The sequence below is a fragment of the Pan troglodytes genome, chromosome 9 (genome assembly GCF_028858775.2).
Source record: "Pan troglodytes isolate AG18354 chromosome 9, NHGRI_mPanTro3-v2.0_pri, whole genome shotgun sequence".
Lineage (NCBI taxonomy): Eukaryota > Metazoa > Chordata > Mammalia > Primates > Hominidae > Pan > Pan troglodytes.
In genome coordinates this window covers 79,056,236-79,066,039 of record NC_072407.2, presented here as the reverse complement: position 1 = coordinate 79,066,039, position 9,804 = coordinate 79,056,236, and positions in this window count along the sequence as shown.

The window sequence follows — 9,804 nt, the reverse complement described above, 5'->3', positions numbered from 1 at the left end:
CTCCCAGTGCCTTCGCTTCCTGGGCCCTGTTTGTCCAGCAATGCTGTGGGAGCCCGTCTTTCTCTGCCTTCCCCATGCACTCTCTTTTGGGAACCTTTGAACATGTCCCTGCTCCGTCCCCTCTCCCCCAGCTTACTCATCTGGTCTAGGCTTAGAGAAAGAGTCTCCTGCTGGCCTTCTCCACATGGAGCTTCCCAGGCTTGTTTGGCCCCGGTACAGAGGCTGACGTGCCCACTCCTTGGTCCTTGGCATAACATCACCATCATGGTTTGATCACTTTATTCCCTCTATCCCCATTCCCATTCCACCCCTGCCAGAGCCAACTGATCTAAGGTGGTTAATGTGTATCTTTTTGCAGGTGTGCTTGGGTAATGTGTCTTGTTTATTTACAAAAATATAATTTTATCTCCTTCTGTTTCTTACTTTTTGCACTGAGCACTGTTTTTAAGATCCCTCCTTGCTGCTATGCATAATGTATTGTTGGCTCTAATGACAGTGCAGTATTTTGCCATGGCGTCTCCCCCACAGCTTACTGCCTACTCCTCGGGGGGTGGACACCCAGGTGGCCACCAGCTCCCTGCCACCTGGAATCACTCTGCAATGAACGTCCTCCCACATGCGGCTTATGAGCTCTTCTTTGGAATGCCTACCTCAGAGTCCTGCTGTTGGGTGGCATGAGACACATGGGCCACCTAATTTAACAACAAAGACAAGATATTATTCAGAACGCCACCCCCACCCCGCCCCCCCATTCCTCACTGACCCATATCCGCACATCCTTGCCAACACTTGGCATTTTTAGGTCTTTCTAATTTTTGCTCATCCATAAGTGCAGACATCTCATTGTTTTAATTTGCCGTTTATTCCAGTCATTCACAATTTTGAGGATCTTCTCACGTGCTGTGAAAGTGGGGCATTTCCTCTTCTGTAAATATAGTGTGATGTTGGCCTCTTTTGCCCACACTTCTGTTGGGGTTTTGGTTTGTATATTCTAGATATTGATGCCTTGTGGAGTTTAGACAGTGTACGTGTCTCTCCCACTGTCAGCCTCTATTATCTTTGTCCTTGTGTGTCATTGAACAGAAATCTTTAATCTTGATATATTCACATTCAAACTTCAGGCCAGGAGTGATGGCTGAAGCCTGCAATCCCAGCACTTTGGGAAGCCAAGGTGGGAGGATCACTCGAGCCCAGGAGTTCAAAACCAGCCTGGGCAATATGGTGAGACCTCGTCTCTACTAAAAATACAAAAATTAGCCAGGCATGGTGGTGCACGTCTGGAGCCTCAGCTGCTTGAGAGGCTGAGGCAGTAGGATCCTTTGAGCCCAAGAGATGGAGGCTACAGGGAGCTGTGATCATGCCACTGCACTCTAGCCTGGGCGACAGAGCAAGACCGTCTCAAAAACAAATCTTATGGTTTACGGCTTTGAAATTTTGTTTGAAAAGCCCTTTCCCACACCTAGGCCACAAGATAGTCTCTGATAGTTTCTTCCACTATCCCTAGAGTTTCACATATCAAATTTAGGTCTTTAACTCAGCTAGAGTTCATCCTTGAATGAAGCATTGGGCAATAATCTGATTTATATTTTCTGTAGAGTGAGCCAGTTTTCCTCACAGCATCTACTACAGAGATGTCTCCCTGCATGCTCCGTTCCCACAGAGGCAGCATCTACCTCCGAGTTCACTCCTTTGTTCATTGGGCTGTTCTTTTATTTGTACCATGCTGTTTGTATCACCACAGCTTTGTGGTGCTATTTGTGATATCTAGTAAGGCAAATTTAACTCCTATATTTTAAGATTAATTTTGCTATTTATTTACATTTTAGAGTAAGTTTATCGAGTTCCTAAAAAAAACCAAATGGATTTTTTTATTAGGGTTGCTTTGAATTTAAAGATAAATTTGGGAAAAATTGATCTCTTTATAATATTACATAGTTTATTTTTACATTTTTATTTATGGATTTAAAGTGACAAATAAAATTGTACATATTTACCATGTGTAACATGACATTTTGAAATATGTATACATTATGGAATGGCTCATTGGAGCTAATTAACTTTTATTTTTTTGAGACGGAGTTTCGCTCTTGTTGCCCAGGCTGGAGTACGATGGTGCAATCTTGGCTCACTGCAACCTACACCTCCTGGGTTCAAGCGATTCTCCTGCCTCAGCCTACCAAGTAGCTGGTATTATAGGCATCAGCCAGGTGTGGTGGCGCACGCCTGCAGTCCCAGTCACTCAGGAGGCCGAAGCAGGAGAATCGCTTGAACCCAGGAGGCGGAGGTTGCAGTGAGCTGAGATCGTGCCACTGCACTCCAGCCTGGGCAACAGAGCAAGACTCCATCTCAGAAAAAAAAAAGGCCGGGCGCGGTGGCTCACACCTGTAAGGACTTATACAGTCACTTAATTCCTAGATGCTTTCTAATTTTTGTTGTTATTGTGGTTGGTATTTTCTCCCAACTTTTTATTTACTCTTTACAATGTCAATCTAGGCCGGGGACAGTGGTTCACGCCTGTAATCCCAGCACTTTGGGATGCGGAGGTGGGAGGATGGCTTGAGCCCAGGAGGTCAAGACCAGCCCTGGTAACATAGGGAGACCCTATCTCTGCAAAAAACCGAAAATTAAAAAATTATCTGGGCCTAGTGGTGCACACCTGTAGTTCCAGCTACTCAGGAGGCTGAGGTGGGAGGATCTGCTTGAGCTCAGGAGGTCGAGCTTGCAGTGAGCCGTGATTGCACCATTGCACTCCAGCCTGGGTGACACAGTGAGACCCTGTCTCAAAAAAAAAAAAAGAAAGAAAGAAAGAAAAATCAACCTATAGAAAAATTGAAAGACTAGAACAATGACCATTCTTATGTCCTTCACTTGGACTCATGAATTGCTAATGTTTTGCTGTATTTACTTTATGTTTTATGCTCGCTTACAAACATTCATTCTTTTTTTCTGAACCATGGGAAAGTTCCAGACATCATGAATGGTATACATATTTTTTAAATTTTTCTAGTTGATTATGCCTGGTATAGAGAACTGCTGTTGGTGTTTTATGTTGACCTTGAATCTGGCAATTTTGTTGTTACAAGGCAAGACTTTTTTTTTCCTTTATTTATTTATTTTTTTGAGACGGAGTTTTGCTCTTGTTGCCCAGGCTGGAGTACAGTGGCGTGACCTTGGCTCAATACAACCTCCGCCTTCAGGGTTCAAGCAATTCTCCTGCCTCAGCCTCTTGAGTAGCTGGGATTACAGGCGCCCACCGCCATGCCCGGCTATTTTTTAAAAAATGTTTAGTAGAGATGGAGTTTCACCGTGTTGGTCACGCTGGTCTCGAACTCCTGACCTCAGGTGATCCTCCTGCCATGGCCTCCCAAAGTGTTGGGATTACAGGTGTGAGCCACCGCACCCGGCCAAAACATTTTTTTGTTTGTTTGTTTTTAAACTACAACCACAATTAGAATTACATTTTATATCATGATCCTGTATCTTTAGTCTCTGTAATTCACTTCATATTTCTATTTTATTCTTTTTAATTTTTTTATATGTGGGTTTCAGACGCTGAACTGATTTCAGGACCCACACATGGGCCTCAGTTCATGGTTTGAAAACTACTGCTGAAGACTGGGGACCTGTGGTCTGGGCTCCCGCAGGCAGTACACCCAGTTATAGGCCCTGGCCGTGCTCCATGCCTTCCTCCGGCAGGCGGCTGTAGCCCTGGCTGACTGAATGCAGAGGTCCAGGGGCCAACAAACATTCATAGTATTTGTGTCATTCAAGCCCCTCACAGATCGCCCTCCCCAGGGCTGGATTCTGAGCGAGGGTCACACCTGGGCTCCCTGCCGCAGATTGGCTGTGGGACACTAGGCTGGCCACCACTTCTCTCAGGGCCCTCTTTCCCATGCACAGGAGCTGGTCAGGGAGGGCATTTCTCAAAACCTTTCAGGCTTGGACTTCGTGTCTCTCTATCATTTTTATTTGCTCTTTCTTCAGGGTTTAGGGGAGTGAGTAGGTGTGGCATTGGGGTGGAGGAACCGAGGTGGGGCCTTGCCTTTGAGCTCTGCCCTCCACCCTGCCCAGCTCTGCATGCGTCTGAGGTGGCAGGGGCTGGGACGCTTTCCTGCCACTGAAAGTGTGAACAATGCTATGGCTGGTTTATTTTTTCCTCGCTGGTGTGTGTTCTATTTTCAGTAAGTTTTAATTGAAATGTAGATTCGGGTATATTGTGTGAGATAGAACACTCCCAGGTGCCCCAGTGACTAGACAGCCAGATTACTGTCTGCCTCCTTTCTCTGAAGCTTGGAGACCCGGCCTCTGGCCTTGTGGAGCTCTAGCCTGTGGACTCTGGGAGTAGTGGGCCCAAGGCATGGTGGCTGGGGTGGTGATTAGGGCCCAGGAACAGCAGGCAGGAGGCCCAGGCCCTTAGTCCTCGATGCCCAGCAGGCTCCATTGATCTTGGGCAGGTCTCTTCTCTACCCAGGCCTCGGCCTCCACATCTTTCAAGTAGGGATGATAATCCTGTTTTCTGGTTGCGGTGAGGACAGAAGGAAATCAGGGGCTTAGAGGTACTTTATAACATGATGTCTCTCTACATTACTTTGTGTATTTAAAAAAAAAATCTTAATACAGCCAGGCGTGGTGGCTCATGCCTGTCATCCCAGGACGTTGGGAGGCTGAGGTAGGAGGATTGCTTGACCCCAGGAGTTCGAAACCAGCTTGAGCAACACACGGTTAGTGAGCCATTAGTGACCAGTGAGCTGTGATCTATCGAACCACTGCACTCCAGCACTCTGGCCTGGGAGACATAGCTATAAGACATAAAGATACATAATATTTATACATATAAGAAATGTAAGATACATATATCTTAACATAATTTTTAATTATTTTCTTGCATATCTTCTTTTAGATTTAGCCCTGAGTATAATTTTGTTTCTATTGACACTTTAAAAAATGACTTTTCCTGGCATATATGCACCATGGAATACTATGCAGCCATAAAAAAGGATGAGTTCATGTCCTTTGCAGGGACACGGATGAAGCTGGAAACCATCATTCTAAGCAAACTATCACAAGGACAGAAAACCAAACACCGCATGTTCTCACTCATAGGTGGGAGTTGAATAACGAGAACACATGGACACAGGGTGGGGAACATAACACACAGGGGCCTGTCGGAGGGTGGGGGTTTTGGGGAGGGATAGCATTAGGAGAAATACCTAACGTAAATGACGAGTTGATGGGTGCAGCAAACCAACATGGCACATGTATACCTATGCAACAAACCTGCACGTTGTGACCATGTACCCTAGAACTTAAAAGCATAATGAAAAAAAAAAAAAAAAAAAAGGAAGCTAGCTGAAACCTACCAAAACCAAGATGGCAATGATAATGACCTCTGGTGGTCCTAACTGCTCATTACATGCTAATTATAATGCATTAGCATGGTAAAAAATACTCTCACCAGCGCCATGACAGTTTACAAATGCCATGGCAACGTCCGGAAGTTACCCTATATGGTTTTAAAAGGGGAGGGACCTTTATTTCCGGAAATTGTCCCCCCTTTACCGAAACCTCCTGAATAATCCACCCCTTGTTTAGCATATAGGTATACTCAGTCAAGTAGCTTGCATTGCTGCCCTGCCTATGTAGTAGCCATTCTTTTGTTTATTTACTTCTCTAGTAAACTTGCTGTCACAAAAAAAAAAAAAAAAAAAGACTTCTCCTGATAGCTTGTTGCTACTATATAGGAATTAAATAGATGCTTTTGGTCTTTTTCTTTTTGAGACAGGGTCACCAAGGCTGGAGTGCAGTGGCACGATCAGGGCTCACGGCAGCCTCGACCTCCCAGACTCAAGCGGTCCTCCCACCTCTGCCTCCCGAGTAGCTGGGATTACAGGTGCCACCACCACTCCCTGCTAATCTTCGTATTCTTTGTAGGGATGGGGTTTCCCCATGTTGCCCAGGCTGGTTGCAAACTCCTGGGCTCAAGAGATCCACCCGCCTCGGCCTAGATTTTTGTATATTGATTTTTTATCTGGAGAAGCTGCTACCTTTTCTTAGTAATCTAATGAAATATCTGGAGGGTTTGTGCGCGTGTGTGGTTTTTTTTTTGGTGGTTTTTCTATGTAGACTAATAGTTCTTGAAGAGGTGTACTGCCCTCTAGGGAGAGATTTGGAAATTTGCAGGGGAGTTTTATTTTTTGTTGTTGGGCCCAAGAATTCACACATCAAAATAACATTTTATTTTAAAGTATTTTTCTTTTATTTACCTCATATTTACATAATTTACAATAAAAGCATTGTATTGGCTTTTTGAAAATATGTGTGTGGAAGTGTTATATTATCTAAGTATTTCATTTCAGGATGGAGAGAGTGGCATTCATTTGTTACAGAAAGGGAAGTTGGATCTGATAGGGTTCTAAACTTCTGAGATTTTGAAAAAGTTCTTCCTCTAGTTCCAATTATTATATTTCTGTATCTTTTTTTGTCTTGGTGTTCTCTCAAGTTCTGGACAATTCTGAACAGAAGTAGTGATGATGGGTATATCTCATTTGCTCCTAACTTTAAGCAAAATGCTGTCAAATGCTTTCACCTCTTACTAAGATTTTCTTTAAAATCACTAATGGATGTTGAATTTTAATAAACGTCTTTCACATTGCCTCTGAAATGCTCATATTTCTCTTGATGTAATGTACCTCATTGACGGATCTTCCTGTCTTATTTATGTAGTTTGGCTGTTTTTCTAATGCTAAGCCCCTCTGGAATTTCTGGTATAAACACACCTCCGTCCTGATAGATCTCCTTTTTACATGTCATCGCATTTCGCCTGCTAGCATTTTGTGTAAGATTTTTGTTTCCATCTAGGTTCCTGAGACAGGCGCATCATCTTCCCTGCTCATGGGATCCTTGAGGGGTTTGAGTGTCAAAGTCATGCTGGTCTCACAAGGGGCGTTGGGGGATCGCGCTCCGGGGTTGCTTCGCTGAGTCCGCGTGTGTGCGGGATGCGGGGTGCGGGGTGCGGGGCGTGCCCCCTGGCGGCCGCGGGCCGCATGAGCCGAACGAGCGGAGCGGGGAGCGCCGGGCCAGTGCCGTGGGGAGCGATGCGCCAGGTGGCGCCAGGTGGCGCCAGGTGACGCCAGGTGATGCCGGGGCTGCGCGGGTACTGCAGCCTTCCGTGGACCTGGACACGCGTGCAACCCAGCTTCAGAGACCGGGTGGCCAGGACCCAGAGTCACCCAGCCGACCCATAACGGCGGCTTCTTGAGTCTCGGGGCCGGCAAGGTCCTGAATCTTCATCTCTAGGAATAGAATGGGGATAATCCGCCTGTCTGTCAGGGAAATGGGAGGAGGCTGTAAAAGCATTTTTTGTGTGATTTTGTGTCAAAGCACAATTCGGACCTTCCCGAGGACCTGTCCGCATTCTGGCCTCAGCATTCTTGTTTTCCTGTTTCTTGCAAGCCCTTGACAAACGGCAGCTAGGGGCAGGGAATTCAGAATTAATGTCACTCAGTAGTCCAGAATGAGAGCTCGCATCATGGAGGTCTGTGTGGAAGAAGCACCCTTGTTTGATTCATTTTTGTGCATTATTTCATTACTGTTGATTTATTCCACAAATATTGACTGGGCACTGTGGTGGGCATAATAACGGCCGTCCAAAAAGTTGCCCATACCCTACTGAATACCTGGAACCTGTGACTGATGCATGTTACATGAGAATGTTACATGTGGCATGTCACCATGTTACATGGCAAAGAGAAGTACGGTTGGAGGTAGAATGAAGGTTGCTCATCAGCTGACTTTAAGATAGGAAAAGAATCCCAGGTTATCTAGGTAGGCCCAGTGTAGTTACAGGGTCCTTGGAAGTGGAAGGAGAAGGCAGGAAAGTCAGAGAGTGATGTGGCTGTGGAAGCAATGCACCAAGAGCCGCCACTTGGTCGGTTTTGAAGATGGAGGAAGGAGGTCTCTGCAAGCTGGAAAAGGCAAAGAAATGGATCCTTCCCTAGCACCTCCAGTAAGGAGTGCAGATGGCGGGTAGAACTGTAGGGTAACAGATGGGTGTGCTTTTAAGCCAAGCTTGTGGGAATTTGTTACAGCAGCAATAGGGAACTAGTACAGTATCCTAACACAGGGGACCCCAATCCCCAGGCCAATGACCGGTATTGGTTGTGGCCCGTTAGGAACCGGGCTGCACAGCGGCAGGTGAGCAAAGCTTCATTTGTATTTATAGTTGCTCCCCATCGCGTGCATTACCACCTCAGCTCCGCCTCCTGTCAGATCAACCACAGCATTAGATTCTCATAGTAGCATGAACCCTATTGTGAACTGCGCATGTGAGGGATCTAGGTCGCGTGCTCCTTATGAGAATCTACTGCCTGATAATCTATCACTGTCTCCTATCACCCCCGATGGGACTGTCTAGTTGCAGGAAAACAAGCTCAGGGTTTCCACTGATTTTACATTATGGTGAGTTGTATAATTATTTCATTATATATTACCATGTAATAATAATAGAAATAAAGTGCACAATAAATGTAATGCACTTGACTCTTCCCCAAACCATCTCCCACGTTGGTCTGTGGAAATATTGTCTTCCACAAAACCAGTCCTTGGTGCCAAAAAGGTTGGGGACTGCTGTCCTAACAGATACAGTCCACACCACTGGGACAGATGGCACTCATCCACTCATCCATTCACCCCAAAAGCATGTAGGAGTATTTGTTATGGCCTGCTCAGAAAATAGATCAGCAAGGGACAAGTGGCTGTGGCTACTGAAGGCCCACGGCAAGGGCTGCAGAAAGGTCACAGAAGTGCCACCTCCTCCTGCTTCCTTCAACCTCTCAGAGCTGCCAGTAAGCCTGCAGAATGACAGTACCCTCCTATGTGGTTTACAGAGGATTTACATGGCCCTGGCATGGAACATCACCGTGGAAAGTGTATTAGTCCATTTTCACACTCCTATAAAGAATACTACCTGAGACTGTGTAATTATAAAAGAAAGAGGTTTAAGTGACTCACAGTTCTGCAGGTTTAACAGGAAGCATGGCTAGGAGGCCTCAGGAAACTTACAATCATGGCGGAAGGCGAAGGGAAATTGGGCAGCAGGAGGGAGTGTGTGCAAGAATGAGGAAGTGCCGCGCTTTAAAACCATCACCTCTCGCGAGAACTCACTATCACGACAAGAACGTGAGGGAAACCGACCCCATGATCCAATCACCTCCCGCCTGTCCAGTCCTACGTGTCCCTCCCCTGACATGTGGGAATTACAATTCGAGATTTGGGTGGGGAAACAGAGCCAAATCTTATCAGAAAGAGCAGCTCAGAGAGGTGAGATGACCTACTCAAGTTCCAGGAGTGGGAGTGATGGGACTTGCCACGGGTTCCCTCTGCGTAAATCTGTGACAGCCCTGATGTAAATCAGACATGGCCTCTCCCTCTGGGAGCAGCCAGTCTACTTGGTGAGAAACAAGGGATGAAAGGGGACACAGCAGGTGACTTAAGTGCTATGGTCGGAATGTTTATGTTTCCCCGGAATTCTTTTTTTTTTTTTTTGAGATGGAGTCTCGCTCTGTCGCCCAGGCTGGAGTGCAGTGGCGTGATCTCGGCTCACTGGAAGCTCCGCCTCCCAGGTTCACGCCATTCTCCTGCCTCAGCCTCCCGAGTAGCTGGGACTACAGGTGCCTGCCACCATGCCCGGTTAATTTTTTTGTATTTTAAGTAGAGACGGGGTTTCACTGTGTTAGCCAGGATGGTCTCTATCTCCTGACCTCGTTATCTGCCCGCCTCAGCCTCCCAAAGTGCTGGGATTACAGG